Below are 17312 nucleotides of genomic sequence, written 5' to 3' on the forward strand. Positions count from 1 at the left end.
AACAACCTCAGAGGACTCTATGACAACAACAACCTCATTGGACTCTATGACAACAACCTCAGTGTACTCTATGACAACAACAACCTCAGTGGACTCTGTCAACAACCTCAGTGGACTCTATGACAACAACAACCTCATTGGACTCATTGGACTTAACAATTGAGTCATTTTTAATTGCAAGTTAACGTGTACTGTTCTCTAGCTAGCGAACGTTAGCTTGTAGGCTCGCTGGCTAGCATTACGTGTATGATCTGTACAGTAATATGATTTGTATCTCAGAAAGTTCTAGCCTAATTTTAACTTGCTAGTTGGCTAGCTTTAGCTAGCTGCAGATTCATACTACAGCATTTCATGCACGGTAGCTAGCTATGAGAATCCGTTTGTACTGTAGTTATGTGGTGGGATAATAGTTCATTGTTTAGCTAACTAATGTTATAGGCTTAGTTTTTTCTATGTATATTTTGATATTTGATGTTAGCACTTGGGGTGCACTGATTGGTGTCACTTCGTTAGTCAGTTACACCTGTGCTGGTTGGTCATCTCATTAGTGGGAAGATGTTTCACCTGTGGTGGTTGGTCATCTCGTTAGTGGGAAGGTGTTTCACCTGTGGTGGTTGGTAATCTCGTTAGTCAGTATGTATTACACCTGGGCTGGTTGGTCTTCTCGTTAGTCAGTATGTATTACACCTGGGCTGGTTGGTCATCTCGTTAGTCTAATCAAATCAAATCAAATCAAATGTATTTATATAGCCCTTCGTACATCAGCTGATATCTCAAAGTGCTGTACAGAAACCCAGCCTAAAACCCCCATCAGCAAGCAATGCAGGTGTAGAAGCACCTGGGCTGGTTGGTCATCTCGTTAGTCAGTATGTATTACACCTGGGCTGGTTGGTCATCTCGTTAGTCAGTATGTAATACACCTGGGCTGGTTGGTCATCTCGTTAGTCAGTATGTATTACACCTGGGCTGGTTGGTCATCTCGTTAGTCAGTATGTATTACACCTGGGCTGGTTGGTCATCTCGTTAGTGGGAAGGTGTTTCACCTGTGGTGGTTGGTCATCTCGTTAGTCAGTATGTAATACACCTGGGCTGTTTGGTCATCTCGTTAGTCAGTATGTATTACACCTGGGCTGGTTGGTCATCTCGTTAGTGGGAAGGTGTTTCACCTGTGGTGGTTGGTCATCTCGTTAGTCAGTATGTATTACACCTGGGCTGGTTGGTCATCTCGTTAGTCAGTATGTAATACACCTGGGCTGGTTGGTCATCTCGTTAGTGGGAAGGTGTTTCACCTGTGGTGGTTGGTCATCTCGTTAGTCAGTATGTATTACACCTGGGCTGGTTGGTCATCTCGTTAGTCAGTATGTAATACACCTGGGCTGGTTGGTCATCTCGTTAGTCAGTATGTAATACACCTGGGCTGGTTGGTCATCTCGTTAGTCAGTATGTAATACACCTGGGCTGGTTGGTCATCTCGTTAGTCAGTATGTATTACACCTGGGCTGGTTGGTCATCTCGTTAGTCAGTATGTATTACACCTGGGCTGGTTGGTCATCTCGTTAGTGGGAAGGTGTTTCACCTGTGGTGGTTGGTCATCTCGTTAGTCAGTATGTAATACACCTGGGCTGGTTGGTCATCTCGTTAGTCAGTATGTATTACACCTGGGCTGGTTGGTCATCTCGTTAGTGGGAAGGTGTTTCACCTGTGTTGGTTGGTCATCTCGTTAGTCAGTATGTATTACACCTGGGCTGGTTGGTCATCTCGTTAGTCAGTATGTATTACACCTGGGCTGGTTGGTCATCTCGTTAGTCAGTATGTATTACACCTGGGCTGGTTGGTCATCTCGTTAGTGGGAAGGTGTTTCACCTGTGGTGGTTGGTCATCTCGTTAGTGGGAAGATGTTTCACCTGTGGTGGTTGGTCATCTCGTTAGTCAGTATGTATTACACCTGGGCTGTCATCTCGTTAGTGGGAAGGTGTTTCACCTGTGCTGGCCCAGGTGCTATTTAAGAGTGGCTGGCCCAGTGCTACAGTTGTGTTGAGAGACTTGACCTTTAGTTGGCTGATATCTAGAAAAACAATCCTTTATCTGGTCTTCCCTATTTTAGTTTGTTCTACTTTTTGGTTTGCGTCCTGTCTTTAAGTTTGGTGTGGGTTCTTGTATTTTTTGCCTCTTCTTGGGTAAATTTAGTGGGGTCTCATGGTGGGTGTCTGTTAGGTCCCAGTTGTTGTTGCTAGTCAGATTTCAGTTGACCCCCCCCATGACTATCTTTCAGAACCTCTCCTAAAACCCCACTTTTGGTTGTTGTCAGTGACTCTTTGTTAGTTCCTCTTTCTGTTTCTGTGGTAATTTGTGGTTTTCTTAATGGGGAACGTAACACTATCTACATTTCTTAACAAAAAACTCCACTTTGACAGATGATTCCATGACTCATCATGTTAACCAGGTGTGTCTAGGGGGTGATAACGGCCTTCTATGGTATTTCATTAAATTGTGTACATTTCTAGACAATAGTGATCCATCCACTTAGCTAGATGTGGCTGAGGGAGGTGGTTGTAGTATTTCCTTCACATGACCCATCAATTTAGACCAGTGTGTCTGGGTAAGAATCATCTAATAATGATAAAATATTCATACAATATTTATCTGGGCATTTTCTATTTTTGATATTGCGTCAGGTAGCCTAGTGGTTAGAGCGTTGGACTAGTAACCAAAAGCTAGATCGAACCCCTGAGCTGACAAGGTAAAAATCTGTCGTTCTGCTTCTGAACAAGGCAGTTAACCCACTGTTCCTAGACCAGTTAACCCACTGTTCCTAGACCAGTTAACCCACTGTTCCTAGACCAGTTAACCCACTGTTCCTAGACCAGTTAACCCACTGTTCCTAGACCAGTTAACCCACTGTTCCTAGACCAGTTAACCCACTGTTCCTAGACCAGTTAACCCACTGTTCCTAGACCAGTTAACCCACTGTTCCTAGACCAGTTAACCCACTGTTCCTAGACCAGTTAACCCACTGTTCCCCTGAACAAGGCAGTTAACCCACTGTTCCTAGACCAGTTAACCCACTGTTCCTAGACCAGTTAACCCACTGTTCCTAGACCAGTTAACCCACTGTTCGTAGACCAGTTAACCCACTGTTCCTAGACCAGTTAACCCACTGTTCCTAGACCAGTTAACCCACTGTTCCTAGACCAGTTAACCCACTGTTCCGAGGCCGTCATTGAAAAAAATAATTTGTTCTTAAACTGACTTGCCTAGTTAAATAAAGATTAAATACCTTTAAAATAATAATAATAATAATATGCCAGTAACCATTTCACTGGGTTTGCACCTTGTGTATTTGATAAACACATTTAGATTGTCTGTGATATAACTTGTGTTTACCAGGAACGGTAATGTGAAGAACAACATTACCTGCAACAAAGGCAGATTAGGAAATAGGCCAAGGACTAGATAAAAGTAATTTTCCTACTTCATCATTTTTAGTCTTGAAATCTTTGGTTGTTTACTCACTACCTTATTCACTCTGTTTAGCGCATGGCCTCACATGTGAATCCTTAAGGAGATGGGTGGAGGTAAAGGCTGAAGGCATCAGCAACAGGCTTCAGTTCGGTCATCTAGCCATCTGGCAAAACTCCCTAAAAATATGTTTGCTTAGAAAAAAATTAAAAAGGAGGAGAGCGGCAATATCACCCCGGGACAGTAGAGGGTGATGAGCTGGTAATAACCACAAGGATGTGAAGACACACCATAAACAAGGAAGTGAAGACACACCATAAACAAGGAAGTGAAGACACACCCAAACAAGGAAGTGAAAACACACGCAAACAAGGATGTGAAGACACACCATAAACAAGGAAGTGAAAACACACCATAAACAAGGAAGTGAAGACACACCCAAACAAGGAAGTGAAAACACACCCAAACAAGGAAGTGAAAACACACCCAAACAAGGAAGTGAAAACACACGCAAACAAGGAAGTGAAAACACACCCAAACAAGGAAGTGAAGACACACCCAAACAAGGACGACATTCGCGGGATAATTAAATAGAGAGACGTTTGACTGACGAGAAGCAACACATACAGTTGAAGACAGAAGTTTACATACACCTTAGCCAAATACATTTAACTTCAGTTTTTCACAATTCCTGACATTTAATCAGAGTAAAAATTCCCTGTCAGTTAGGATCACCACTTTATTTTAAGACTGTGAAATGTCAGAATAATAGTAGAGAGAATGATTCATTTCAGCTTTAATTTCTTTCATCACATTCCCAGTGGGTCAGAAGTTTACATACACTAAATTAGTATTTGATAGCATTGCCTTTAAATTGTTTAACTTTGGTCAAACTTTTCTGGTAGCCTTCCACAAGCTTCCAATGATAAGTTGGGTGAATTTTGGCCCATTCCTCCTGACAGAGCTGGAGTAACTGAGTCAGGTTTGTAGGCCTCCTTGCTCGCACACGCTTTTTCAGTTCTGCACAAAAATGTTCCATAGGATTGAGGTCAGGGCTTTGTGATGGCCACTCCAATACCTTGACTTTGTTGTCCTTAAGCCATTTTGGAAGTATGTTTGGGGTCATTGTCCATTTGGAAGACCCATTTGCGACCAATCTTTAACTTCCTGACTGATGTCTTGAGATGTTGCTTCAATATAGCCACCTATTTTTCCCCCTCATGATGCCATCTATTTTGTGAAGTGCACCAGTCCCTCCTGCAGCAAAGCACCCCCACAACATGATGCTACCACCCCCGTGCTTCACTGTTGGGATGGTGTTCTTTGGCTTGCAAGCCTCCCCCTTTTTCCTCCAAACATAACGATGGTCATTATGGCCAAACAGTTCTATTTTTGTTTCATCAGACCAGATGACATTTCTCCAAAAAGTACAATATTTTTTCCCATGTGCAGTTGCAAACCGTAGTCTGGCTTTTTTATGGTAGTTTGACTTGTTTTTTTGCTGAAACAGAGAGGCAGGGTGGGATGTCTGAGGTGTCTAGGTGTTTGACTACTGAAACAGAGAGGCAGGGTGGGATATCTGAGGTGTCAATGTGTTTGACTGCTGAAACAGAGAGGCAGGGTGGGATATCTGAGGTGTCTAGGTGTTTGACTGCTGAAACAGAGAGGCAGGGTGGGATGTCTGAGGTGTCTAGGTGTTTGACTACTGAAACAGAGAGGCAGGGTGGGATGTCTTAGGTGTCTAGGTGTTTGACTACTGAAACAGAGAGGCAGGGTGGGATGTCTGAGGTGTCTAGGTGTTTGACTACTGAAACAGAGAGGCAGGGTGGGATGTCTGAGGTGTCTAGGTATTTGACTACTGAAACAGAGAGGCAGGGTGGGATGTCTGAGGTGTCTAGGTGTTTGACTGCTGAAACCATCAATTATATGTTTGCTAAGCAACTTTAAGGTAACGAGGTTCTTACATAACACACACACACACACACACACACACACACACACACTCGAAGGCTCCTCCAACTACTTGGAACTCCAAGGTGGGTCTTGGCTGTTGCCTTGGCAACACGAAGAGCAGAGCCATAGAGAAGGAGAGCGGAGAGGAGGAAGAGAGGAGGAGGAAGAGGAGGAGAGGAGGAGAAGAGGAGAGGAGGAGACGAGGAGACAAGGAGAGGGGGAGAAGAGTAGAGGAGGAGAGGGGGAGATGGGGAGAGGAGGGGAGGGGGAGATGGGAGGAGGAGGAGAGGAGATGAGGAGACGGGGAGAGGGGGAGATGGGAGGAAGAGGAGAGGAGGTAAAGAGGAGGAGAGGAGGAGAGGTAGATCAGGTCTATCTCTCTCTATTACTCACTCTTTCATTCTCTCTCTCTCTTTCTCCGTTCCCTCTCCCTTTCTCTCTCTCCCCCCTCTCCCTCTCGCTCACTCTCTTTCTTTCTCTTTATCTCTCTCTTTTTATCTCTCTCTTTATCTATTCTCTCTCTATCACTCTCTCTCTCACTCTCTCTCTCTCTCTGTGTCTGTCTCTTTCTCTATCACTCTCTCTCTCTCTCTGTGTGTCTGTCTCTTTCTCTATCACTCTCTCTCTCTCTGTGTCTGTCTCTTTCTCTATCACTCTCTCTCTCTCTCTGTGTCTGTCTCTTTCTCTATCACTCTCTCTCTTGCTTAAATAATTAAGATGGAGAATATAATATTGTCCTGTGTGTTTGTTTGTGTGTTTGACAACGATGGTGCAGTGTTGGCAGCTTGTAGAAACTGATGGGCGAGATGAGATCAGTCTAATACTAAGAGTTGAGATGTTAGACATAGATGTTAGACATAGACGTTAGAGGAGATGTTAGAGGAAATGTTAGAGATGTTAGAGATGTTAGAGGAGATGTTGGATAGAGATGTTAGAGGAGACGTTAGAGGAGATGTTAGATAGAGATGTTAGAGGAGACGTTAGAGGAGATGTTGGATAGAGATCTTAGATAGAGGTGTTAGATATTTTAGAGGAGATGTTAGATGGAGATGTTAGACAGAGATGTTAGAGGAGATGTTGGATAGAGATGTTAGATGGAGATGTTAGAGATGTTGGAGGAGATGTTAGAGGAGATGTTAGACAGATGTTAGAGGAGATGTTAGAGGAGATGTTAGAGGAGATGTTAGATAGAGATGTTGGATAGAGATGTTAGAGGAGACGTCAGATAGAGATGTTAGATAGAGATGTTAGATAGAGATGTTAGATAGAGATGTTAGATAGAGATGTTAGATAGAGATGTTAGATAGAGATGTTGGATAGAGATGTTAGAGGAGACGTTAGAGGAGATGTTAGATAGAGATGTTGGATAGAGATGTTAGAGGAGACGTTAGAGGAGATGTTAGATAGAGATGTTAGAGGAGACGTTAGAGGAGATGTTGGATAGAGATGTTAGACAGAGATGTTAGAGGAGATGTTAGATGGAGATGTTAGACAGAGATGTTAGAGGAGATGTTGGATAGAGATGTTAGATGGAGATGTTGGAGGAGATGTTAGAGGAGATGTTAGACAGAGATGTTAGAGGAGATGTTAGAGGAGATGTTAGATAGAGATGTTAGAGGAGATGTTAGATATAGATGTTAGAGGAGACGTTAGAGGAGATGTTGGATAGAGATGTTAGACAGAGATGTTAGAGGAGACGTTAGAGGAGATGTTGGATAGAGATGTTAGAGGAGATGTTAGATAGAGATGTTAGATAGAGGTGTTAGATGGAGATGTTAGAGGAGATGTTAGATAGAGATGTTAGATAGAGATGTTAGAGGAGACGTTAGATAGAGACGTTAGATAGAGATGTTAGAGGAGACGTTAGAGGAGATGTTGGATAGAGATGTTAGATAGAGATGTTAGACAGAGATGTTAGAGGAGACGTTAGATAGAGACGTTAGATAGAGATGTTAGAGGAGACGTTAGAGGAGATGTTAGATAGAGATGTTAGATAGAGGTGTTAGATGGAGATGTTAGAGGAGATGTTAGATAGAGATGTTAGATATAGATGTTAGAGGAGACGTTAGAGGAGATGTTGGATAGAGATGTTAGACAGAGATGTTAGAGGAGACGTTAGAGGAGATGTTGGATAGAGATGTTAGAGGAGATGTTAGATAGAGATGTTAGATAGAGGTGTTAGATGGAGATGTTAGAGGAGATGTTAGATAGAGATGTTAGAGGAGATGTTAGATAGAGATGTTAGATAGAGATGTTAGAGGAGACGTTAGATAGAGACGTTAGATAGAGATGTTAGAGGAGACGTCAGATAGAGATGTTAGATAGAGATGTTAGAGGAGACGTTAGAGGAGATGTTAGATAGAGATGTTAGATGAGATGTTAGAGGGGACATTAGATAGAGACGTTAGATAGAGATGTTAGAGGAGATGTTAGAGGAGATGTTAGAGAGAGATATTAGATAGATATCCCTTTTAATAATCCTATTAAATGTAATGTCAAATGTAGCTTTCCTTGAAAATAAACATACCCAAAAGTATATACTAGAGGGACGTAAACAATAACTAGTAGTGCTTATACTGCCAGAAAGATTTAAATCTCAACCAAATTAATTACTTAAAAATCATACAATGTGATTTTCTGGATTTTTGTTTTAGATTCCGTCTCTCACAGTTGAAGTGTACCTATGATAAAAAATTACAGACCTCTACATGCTTTGTAAGTAGGAAAACCTGCAAAATCGGCAGTGTATCAAATACTTCTTCCCACTGTATGTATTCACCATCTTTGCTATGAATCCTTAAAAAGGGTCTGGTGCCAATTACCTTCAGAAGTCACATAATTAGTTAAATAAAGTCCACCAGTCTGCAATCTAAATGTCTCATGATCTGTCACATGTCCTCAGTATATATACACCTGTTCTGAAAGGCCCCAGATTCTGCAACACCATTAAGCAACAGGCACCATGGAGACCAAGGAGCTCTCCAAACAGGTCAGGGACAAAGTTGTGGAGAAGTATAGATCAGGGTTGAGTTATAAAATTATTCATTATTTAAAAAATGGAAAGAATATGGCACCACAACAAATCTGCCAAGAGAGGGCCGCCCACTAAAACTCACAGACCAGGCAAGGAGGGCATTAATCAGAGAGGCAACAAAGAGACCAAAGATAACCCTGAAGGAGCTGCAAAGCTCCACAGTGGAGATTGGAGTATCTGTCCATAGGTCCACTTTAAGCCGTACACTCCACAGAGCTGGGATTTACGGAAGACTGGACAGAAAAAAAGCCATTGCTTAAAGAACAAAATAAGCAAACACGTTTGGTCTTCACCAAAAGGCATGTGGGAGAAGGTACTCTTGTCAGATGAGACTAAAATTAAGCTTTTTGGCCATCAAGGAAAATACTATGTCTGGCGCAAACCAAACACATCTCATCACCCCGAGAATATCATCCCCACAGTGAAGCATGGTGGTGCCAACATCATGCTGTAGAGATATTTTTCATCAGCAGGGACTGGAAAACTGGTCACAATTGAAGGAATGATGGATGGCGCTAAATACAAGGAAATTCTTGCGGGAAACCTGTTTCAGTCTTACAGAGATTTGAGACTGGGACGGAGGTTCACCTTCCAGCAGAACAATGACCCTAAGCATACTTCTAAAGCAACACTCGAGTGGTTTAAGGGGAAACATGTACATGTCTTGGAATGGCCTAGTCAAAGCCCAGACCTCAATCCAATTGAGAATCTGTGGTATGACTTAAAGATTGCTGTACACCAGCGGAACCCATCCAATGTGAAGGAGCTGGAGCAGTTTTGCCTTGAAGAATGGGCAAAAATCCCAGTGGCTAGATGTGCCAAGCTTATAGAGACATGCCCCAAGATACTTATAGCTGTAATTCCTGCAAAGGTGGCTCTACAAAGTATTGACTTAGGGGGGTTTGAATAGTTATGCATGCTCAAGTTTTCAGTTTTTTTGTTGTCTTATTTCTTGTTTGTTTCACAATAAAACATATTTTGCATCTTCAAAGTGGAAGGCATGTTTTATAAATCAAATGATACAAACCCCCCCAAAAATCTATTTTAATTCCAGGTTGTAAGGCAACAAAATAGGAAAAATGCCAAGGGGGGTGAATACTTTCACTGTACACTTTGCACCCAGTCACTACGAACATACTGACTACGAATCATTACGTTTGGGGAAAATCCAACAAAATATATCACTGACTACCACTCTTCATATTTTCAAGCATGGTAGTGGCTGCATCATGTTATGGGTATGACTGTATTTGGCAAGGAGTTTTTCCCGATAAAAAAGAAATGAATAGAGCCGAGCACAAGCAAAATCCTAGAGGAAAACCTGGTTGAGTCTGCTTTCCAACAGACACTGGGAGACAGATTCACCTTTCAGCAGGACAATAACCTAAAACACAATGCCAAATATACACTGGAGTAGCAACACGACATTGAATATTCCTTGTTACAGTTTTGACTTCTATTCACTTGAAAATTTATGGCAACCTTGAAAATGGCAGTCTAGCAATGATCAACAACCAACTTGACAGAGCTTGAAACATATTAAAATATTATAATTTGCAAATATTGTATAGTCCAGGTGTCCAAAGCTCTTAGAGACTTACCCAGAAAGATTCAAAGCTCTTAGAGACTTACCCAGAAAGACTCAAAGCTCTTAGAGACTTACCCAGAAAGACTCAAAGCTCATAGAGACTGACCCAGAAAGACTCAAAGCTCATAGAGACTCACCCAGAAAGACTAACAGCTCATAGAGACTGACCCAGAAAGACTCACAGCTATGAGAGACTTACCCAGAAAGACTCAAAGCTTTTAGAGACTTACCCAGAAAGACTCACAGCTCTTAGAGACTTACCCAGAAAGACTCACAGCTCTTAGAGACTTACCCAGAAAGACTCAAAGCTTTTAGAGACTTACCCAGAAAGACTCACAGCTCTTAGAGACTTACCCAGAAAGACTCAAAGCTTTTAGAGACTTACCCAGAAAGACTCACAGCTCTTAGAGACTTACCCAGAAAGACTCAAAGCTTTTAGAGACTTACCCAGAAAGACTCACAGCTCTTAGAGACTTACCCAGAAAGACTCAAAGCTCTTAGAGACTTGCCCAGAAAGACTCAAAGCTTTTAGAGACTTACCCAGAAAGACTCACAGCTCTTAGAGACTTGCCCAGAAAGACTCAAAGCTTTTAGAGACTTACCCAGAAAGACTCAAAGCTCTTAGAGACTTACCCAGAAAGACTAACAGCTCATAGAGACTGACCCAGAAAGACTCAAAGCTCTTAGAGACTGACCCAGAAAGACTCACAGCTCTTAGAGACTTACCCAGGAAGACTCACAGCTCTTAGAGACTTACCCAGAAAGACTCACAGCTCTTAGAGACTTACCCAGGAAGACTCACAGCTCTTAGAGACTTACCCAGAAAGACTCACAGCTCTTAGAGACTTACCCAGGAAGACTCACAGCTCTTAGAGACTTACCCAGAAAGACTAACAGCTCATAGAGACTGACCCAGAAAGACTCACAGCTCTTAGAGACTTACCCAGAAAGACTAACAGCTCATAGAGACTGACCCAGAAAGACTCACAGCTCTTAGAGACTTACCCAGAAAGACTAACAGCTCATAGAGACTGACCCAGAAAGACTTTACTTTGGTTGTAAATGAGGTCTTTCTGTATCTGTATTTCTTTTTCAATAAAAACAAAACATGTTTCACTTTGTCACTATGGGGTATAACCCTAACCCTAACCCTTTGTCACTATGGGGTATAACCCTAACCCTAACCCTTTGTCACTATGGGGTATAACCCTAACCCTAACCCTTTGTCACTATGGGGTATAACCCTAACCCTAACCCTTTGTCACTATGGGGTATAACCCTAACCCTAACCCTTTGTCACTATGGGGTATAACCCTAACCCTAACCCTTTGTCACTATGGGGTATAACCCTAACCCTAACCCTTTGTCACTATGGGGTATAACCCTAACCCTTTGTCACTATGGGGTATAACCCTAACCCTTTGTCACTATGGGGTATAACCCTAACCCTTTGTCACTATGGGGTATAACCCTAACCCTTTGTCACTATGGGGTATAACCCTAACCCTTTGTCACTATGGGGTATAACCCTAACCCTTTGTCACTATGGGGTATAACCCTAACCCTTTGTCACTATGGGGTATAACCCTAACCCTAACCCTTTGTCACTATGGGGTATAACCCTAACCCTTTGTCACTATGGGGTATAACCCTAACCCTAACCCTTTGTCACTATGGGGTTTAACCCTAACCCTAACCCTTTGTCACTATGGGGTATAACCCTAACCCTAACCCTTTGTCACTATGGGGTATAACCCTAACCCTAACCCTTTGTCACTATGGGGTATAACCCTAACCCTAACCCTTTGTCACTATGGGGTATAACCCTAACCCTAACCCTTTGTCACTATGGGGTATAACCCTAACCCTAACCCTTTGTCACTATGGGGTATAACCCTAACCCTAACCCTTTGTCACTATGGGGTATAACCCTAACCCTAACCCTTTGTCACTATGGGGTATAACCCTAACCCTAACCCTTTGTCACTATGGGGTATAACCCTAACCCTAACCCTTTGTCACTATGGGGTATAACCCTAACCCTAACCCTTTGTCACTATGGGGTATAACCCTAACCCTAACCCTTTGTCACTATGGGGTATAACCCTAACCCTAACCCTTTGTCACTATGGGGTATAACCCTAACCCTTTGTCACTATGGGGTATAACCCTAACCCTTTGTCACTATGGGGTATAACCCTAACCCTTTGTCACTATGGGGTATAACCCTAACCCTTTGTCACTATGGGGTATAACCCTAACCCTTTGTCACTATGGGGTATAACCCTAACCCTTTGTCACTATGGGGTATAACCCTAACCCTTTGTCACTATGGGGTATAACCCTAACCCTAACCCTTTGTCACTATGGGGTATAACCCTAACCCTTTGTCACTATGGGGTATAACCCTAACCCTAACCCTTTGTCACTATGGGGTTTAACCCTAACCCTAACCCTTTGTCACTATGGGGTATAACCCTAACCCTAACCCTTTGTCACTATGGGGTATAACCCTAACCCTAACCCTTTGTCACTATGGGGTATAACCCTAACCCTAACCCTTTGTCACTATGGGGTATAACCCTAACCCTAACCCTTTGTCACTATGGGGTATAACCCTAACCCTAACCCTTTGTCACTATGGGGTATAACCCTAACCCTAACCCTTTGTCACTATGGGGTATAACCCTAACCCTAACCCTTTGTCACTATGGGGTATAACCCTAACCCTAACCCTTTGTCACTATGGGGTATAACCCTAACCCTAACCCTTTGTCACTATGGGGTATAACCCTAACCCTAACCCTTTGTCACTATGGGGTATAACCCTAACCCTAACCCTTTGTCACTATGGGGTATAACCCTAACCCTAACCCTTTGTCACTATGGGGTATAACCCTAACCCTAACCCTTTGTCACTATGGGGTATAACCCTAACCCTAACCCTTTGTCACTATGGGGTATTGTGTGTAGATGGATGAGAATTAACAAATATATATTTAATCCATTTTGAATTCAGGCTGTAACACAGAATGCGGAATTATGAAGACATTCTTTAAACAAAGCACTTTAAATAAAACTAGACTTGACACTATTTCCACAGGTAATGATGACAATGACGTGATTTTTGTTAGCTGAAACTATAAACAATGATTCCATCTGTTAACCAAAGACATTTCTACTCGTCTGCATTGCTACTGTAAATAAAGTGATTCAGGTTAAAATGAAAAGATAATAAAGAAATAAACCACAAGGTCCAGTAAAGACAGGAAGTGTGAGTGTTATACAGGAAGTGTGAGTGTTATACAGGAAGTGTGAGTGTTATACAGGAAGTGTGAGGGTTAACAGGAAGTGTGAGGGTTAACAGGAAGTGTGAGGGTTAACAGGAAGTGTGAGGGTTAACAGGAAGTGTGAGGGTTAACAGGAAGTGTGAGGGTTAACAGGAAGTTGTCCTGCTAGAAGTTTAAACTAACCTCCAGACGAGCTTCAATGCCTACAACACTCCTTCCGTGGCCTCCAACTGCTCTTAAATGCTGGTAAAACTAAATGCATGCTCTTCAACCGTTCGCTGGCTGCACCCGCCTGCCCGCCCGTCCAACATCACTACTCTGGACGGTTCTGATTTCGAATATGACTCATATTAAGCATCTCCAATCCAAAGTTAAAACTAGAACTGGCTTCCTATTTTGCATCAAAGCAACAAAGCATCCTTCACTCACGCCGCCAAACATACCCTCGTAAAACTGACCATCCTACTGATCCTCGACTTCGGCGATGTCATTTACAAAATAGCCTCCAACACTCTACTCAGCAAATTGGATGCAGTCTATCACAGTGCCATCTGTTTTGTCACCAAAGCCCCATATACTACCCATCAATGCGACCTCTACGCTCTCGTTGGCTGGCCTTCGCTACATATTCATCGCCAAACCCACTGGCTCCAGGTCATCTAAAAGTCTTTGTTAGGTAAAATCCCCTCATTATCTCAGCTCACTGGTCACGATAACAACACCCATCCGTAGCACGCGCTCCAGCAGCAATTTCACTGGTCATCCCCAAAGCCAACACCTCTATTGGCTGCCTTTTCTTCCAGTTCTCTGCTGCCAATGACTGGAATAAATACAGTATTGGGATGAGGTAGTTGGATGAGCTGTTTACAGATGGGCTATGTGCAGGAGCAGCTCACATATCACTGCACCTGCACATAGCCCATCTGTAAACAGCTCATCCAACTACCTCATCCCAATACTGTATTTATTTATTTTTTCTCTTTTACACCCCAGTATGTATCTCCACTAGCACATCGTCTTCTGCACATCTATCACTCCAGCTAAGTAGTAATTATGTCACCACTATGGCCTATTTATTGCCTTATACCTCCCTAATCTTACTACATTTGCACACACTGTATATAGACTTTCCTACTGTGTTATTGACTGTACGTTTGTTTATGTGTAACTCTGTGTTGTTGTTTGTGTTGCACTGATTTGCTTTATCTTGGACAGGTCTCAGTTGTAAATGAGAACTGGTTCTCAACTAACCTACCAGGTTAAATAAAGGTGTTCTCAACTAACCTACCTGGTTAAATAAAGGTGTTCTCAACTAACCTACCAGGTTAAATAAAGGTGTTCTCAACTAACCTACCTGGTTAAATAAAGGTGTTCTCAACTAACCTACCTGGTTAAATAAAGGTGTTCTCAACTAGCCAACCTGGTTAAATAAAGGTGTTCTCAACTAACCTACCTGGTTAAATAAAGGTGTTCTCAACTAGCCAACCTGGTTAAATAAAGGTGTTCTCAACTAGCCTACCTGGTTAAATAAAGAGAAAGTGTTGCCCGGTTCTCTGCTTGTTTCGCTGAAGGGACTGACTGTCTGTTCAATACAATACTCAGATCTCCCTCTATCTTTTCTTTCTTTCTTTCTTTCTTTCTTTCTTTCTTTCTTTCTTTCTTTCTTTCTTTCTTTCTTTCTTTCTTTCTTTCTTTCTTTCTTTCTTCCTTCCTTTATTGAATTTGAGGTAAACTATGAATCTTTATTTTGTTGTTCCTGAACAAACTAATGAGGTTACCATACATCATATTGGTGGTGGTGTCATTCACTTATATGAGGATGGTAATGGTAGAGTAGGGAAGGACAAATCTAATGGGAACATGCAGCTAACAGGCAGCACATTGACTGTGCTCGTGCGTTGTGAGGCACAGCGTGACTCTGCGTGTGCGTTGTGAGGCACAGCGTGACTGTGCTCGTGCGTGTGTGTTGTGAGGCTCAGCGTGACTCTGCTCGTGCGTGTGCGTTGTGAGGCCCAGCGTGACTGTGCATGTGCGTTGTGAGGCTCAGTGTGACTCTGCTCATGCGTGTGCGTTGTGAGGCACAGCGTGACTCTGCTCGTGCGTGTGCGTTGTGAGGCTCAGCGTGACTCTGCTCATGCGTGTGCGTTGTGAGGCTCAGCGTGACTCTGGTCATGCGTGTGCGTTGTGAGGCTCAGCGTGACTCTGCTCATGCGTGTGCGTTGTGAGGCTCAGCGTGACTCTGCTCATGCGTGTGCGTTGTGAGGCTCAGCGTGACTCTGCTCATGCGTGTGCGTTGTGAGGCACAGCGTGACTGTGCTCGTGCGTTGTGAGGCACAGCGTGACTCTGCTCATGCGTGTGAGGCTCAGCGTGACTCTGCTCATGCGTGTGAGGCTCAGCGTGACTCTGCTCGTGCGTGTGCGTTGTGAGGCACAGCGTGACTGTGCTTGTGCGTGTGAGGCTCAGCGTGACTCTGCTCGTGCGTGTGCGTTGTGAGGCACAGCGTGACTGTGCGTGTGCGTTGTGAGGCTCAGCGTGACTGTGTGTGAACGACCACATTATCCCCCTGCTTTACTGAGCAGAGGCTGTGGATTTGGATACAATAGGAGGGCTTATTAACTAATTAAAACTAAGAAATACAAATAGAAGAGCAGGAGAGAGAGCGAGAGAGATAAGGTTTCCATTATTGATAAGATAATGTGGAAGACAAAAAACAGTAGCGTCTCTGAACAGTAGCATCTAATCACAGGCATCACCTAACAGACAAACCCAAATAAACACTTTTAGCATGACGTTTCTACAGCAGAGAGTTGTGAGCCTAGCAAGGATTTGGGATTGGATACTTGATGCTAATTGCATGCCATCGCTAAGTCAACTGTGAGTTAGGTTAGCAAAGGAGTCTTGTAACTCACAGACAGCTGGGCTAGCAAAGACAATGTGTTGTATAGGAGACATATCACTGCTTACAGACACAGCTGGGTTAGCAAAGATGATGTGTTGTATAGGAGACATATCACTGCTTACAGACACAGCTGGGTTAGCAAAGATGATGTGTTGTATAGGAGACATATCACTGCTTACAGACACAGCTGGGTTAGCAAAGATGATGTGTTGTATAGGAGACATATCACTGCTTACAGACACAGCTGGGTTAGCAAAGATGATGTGTTGTATAGGAGACATATCACTGCTTACAGACACAGCTGGGTTAGCAAAGATGATGTGTTGTATAGGAGACATATCACTGCTTACAGACACAGCTGGGTTAGCAAAGATGATGTGTTGTATAGGAGACATATCACTGCTTACAGACACAGCTGGGTTAGCAAAGATGATGTGTTGTATAGGAGACATATCACTGCTTACAGACACAGCTGGGTTAGCAAAGATGATGTGTTGTATAGGAGACATATCACTGCTTACAGACACAGCTGGGTTAGCAAAGATGATGTGTTGTATAGGAGACAGATCACTGCTTACAGACACGGCTGGGCTAGCATACATGATGTGTTGTATAGGAGACAGATCACTGCTTACAGACACGGCTGGGCTAGCATACATTATGTGTTGTATAGGAGACAGATCACTGCTTACAGACACAGCTGGGTTTCTTGGCTGACCACTGGTTGTTCTTCTGGCAGGTGATGTTCTTCTTTCCCACCAACTCAAAGGCAGGGAGACACTCAAAGAGCAGCCTGTCCCCGTGGCGGAAACCTGTCCCCTCCCGCTTGCCGTAGGCCGGTATCCCTGGGTCGCCACAGCTGCCCTGGTCAATCTCTGAAGGGAAGAGACACATTGATTGACAGGTAAAATAGTTGGATAAAATAAATGTTGGCTTTCCAGGGAAACTTTCAACATTTCACCTTTATTGTCCTAGACCTAGATTGCCATCTATTTTGCAATCACACAGCACAGATTATAATATCAGATTATAATATCATGTTATAATATCAGATTATCATATCAGATTATAATATAATGTTATAATAT

At 43.0% G+C, this 17312-nt stretch overlaps 1 protein-coding gene across 1 annotated transcript in view; it reads right to left on the reverse strand.

Moving 5' to 3' along the window:
• The window catches only part of LOC110518582 (CUB and sushi domain-containing protein 2-like), a 458013-nt gene extending 441032 nt beyond the window's left edge, over positions 1 to 16981 (reverse strand). Inside the window, exon 1 of the mRNA XM_036953653.1 lies at positions 16917 to 16981. The gene's annotated coding sequence lies outside the window, so the exon portion shown is untranslated. The remainder of the gene's footprint in view (positions 1 to 16916) is intronic.
• Between the last annotated feature and the right edge of the window lie 331 nt (positions 16982 to 17312).

This window comes from Oncorhynchus mykiss, chromosome 18 (assembly GCF_013265735.2).
Source record: "Oncorhynchus mykiss isolate Arlee chromosome 18, USDA_OmykA_1.1, whole genome shotgun sequence".
Lineage (NCBI taxonomy): Eukaryota > Metazoa > Chordata > Actinopteri > Salmoniformes > Salmonidae > Oncorhynchus > Oncorhynchus mykiss.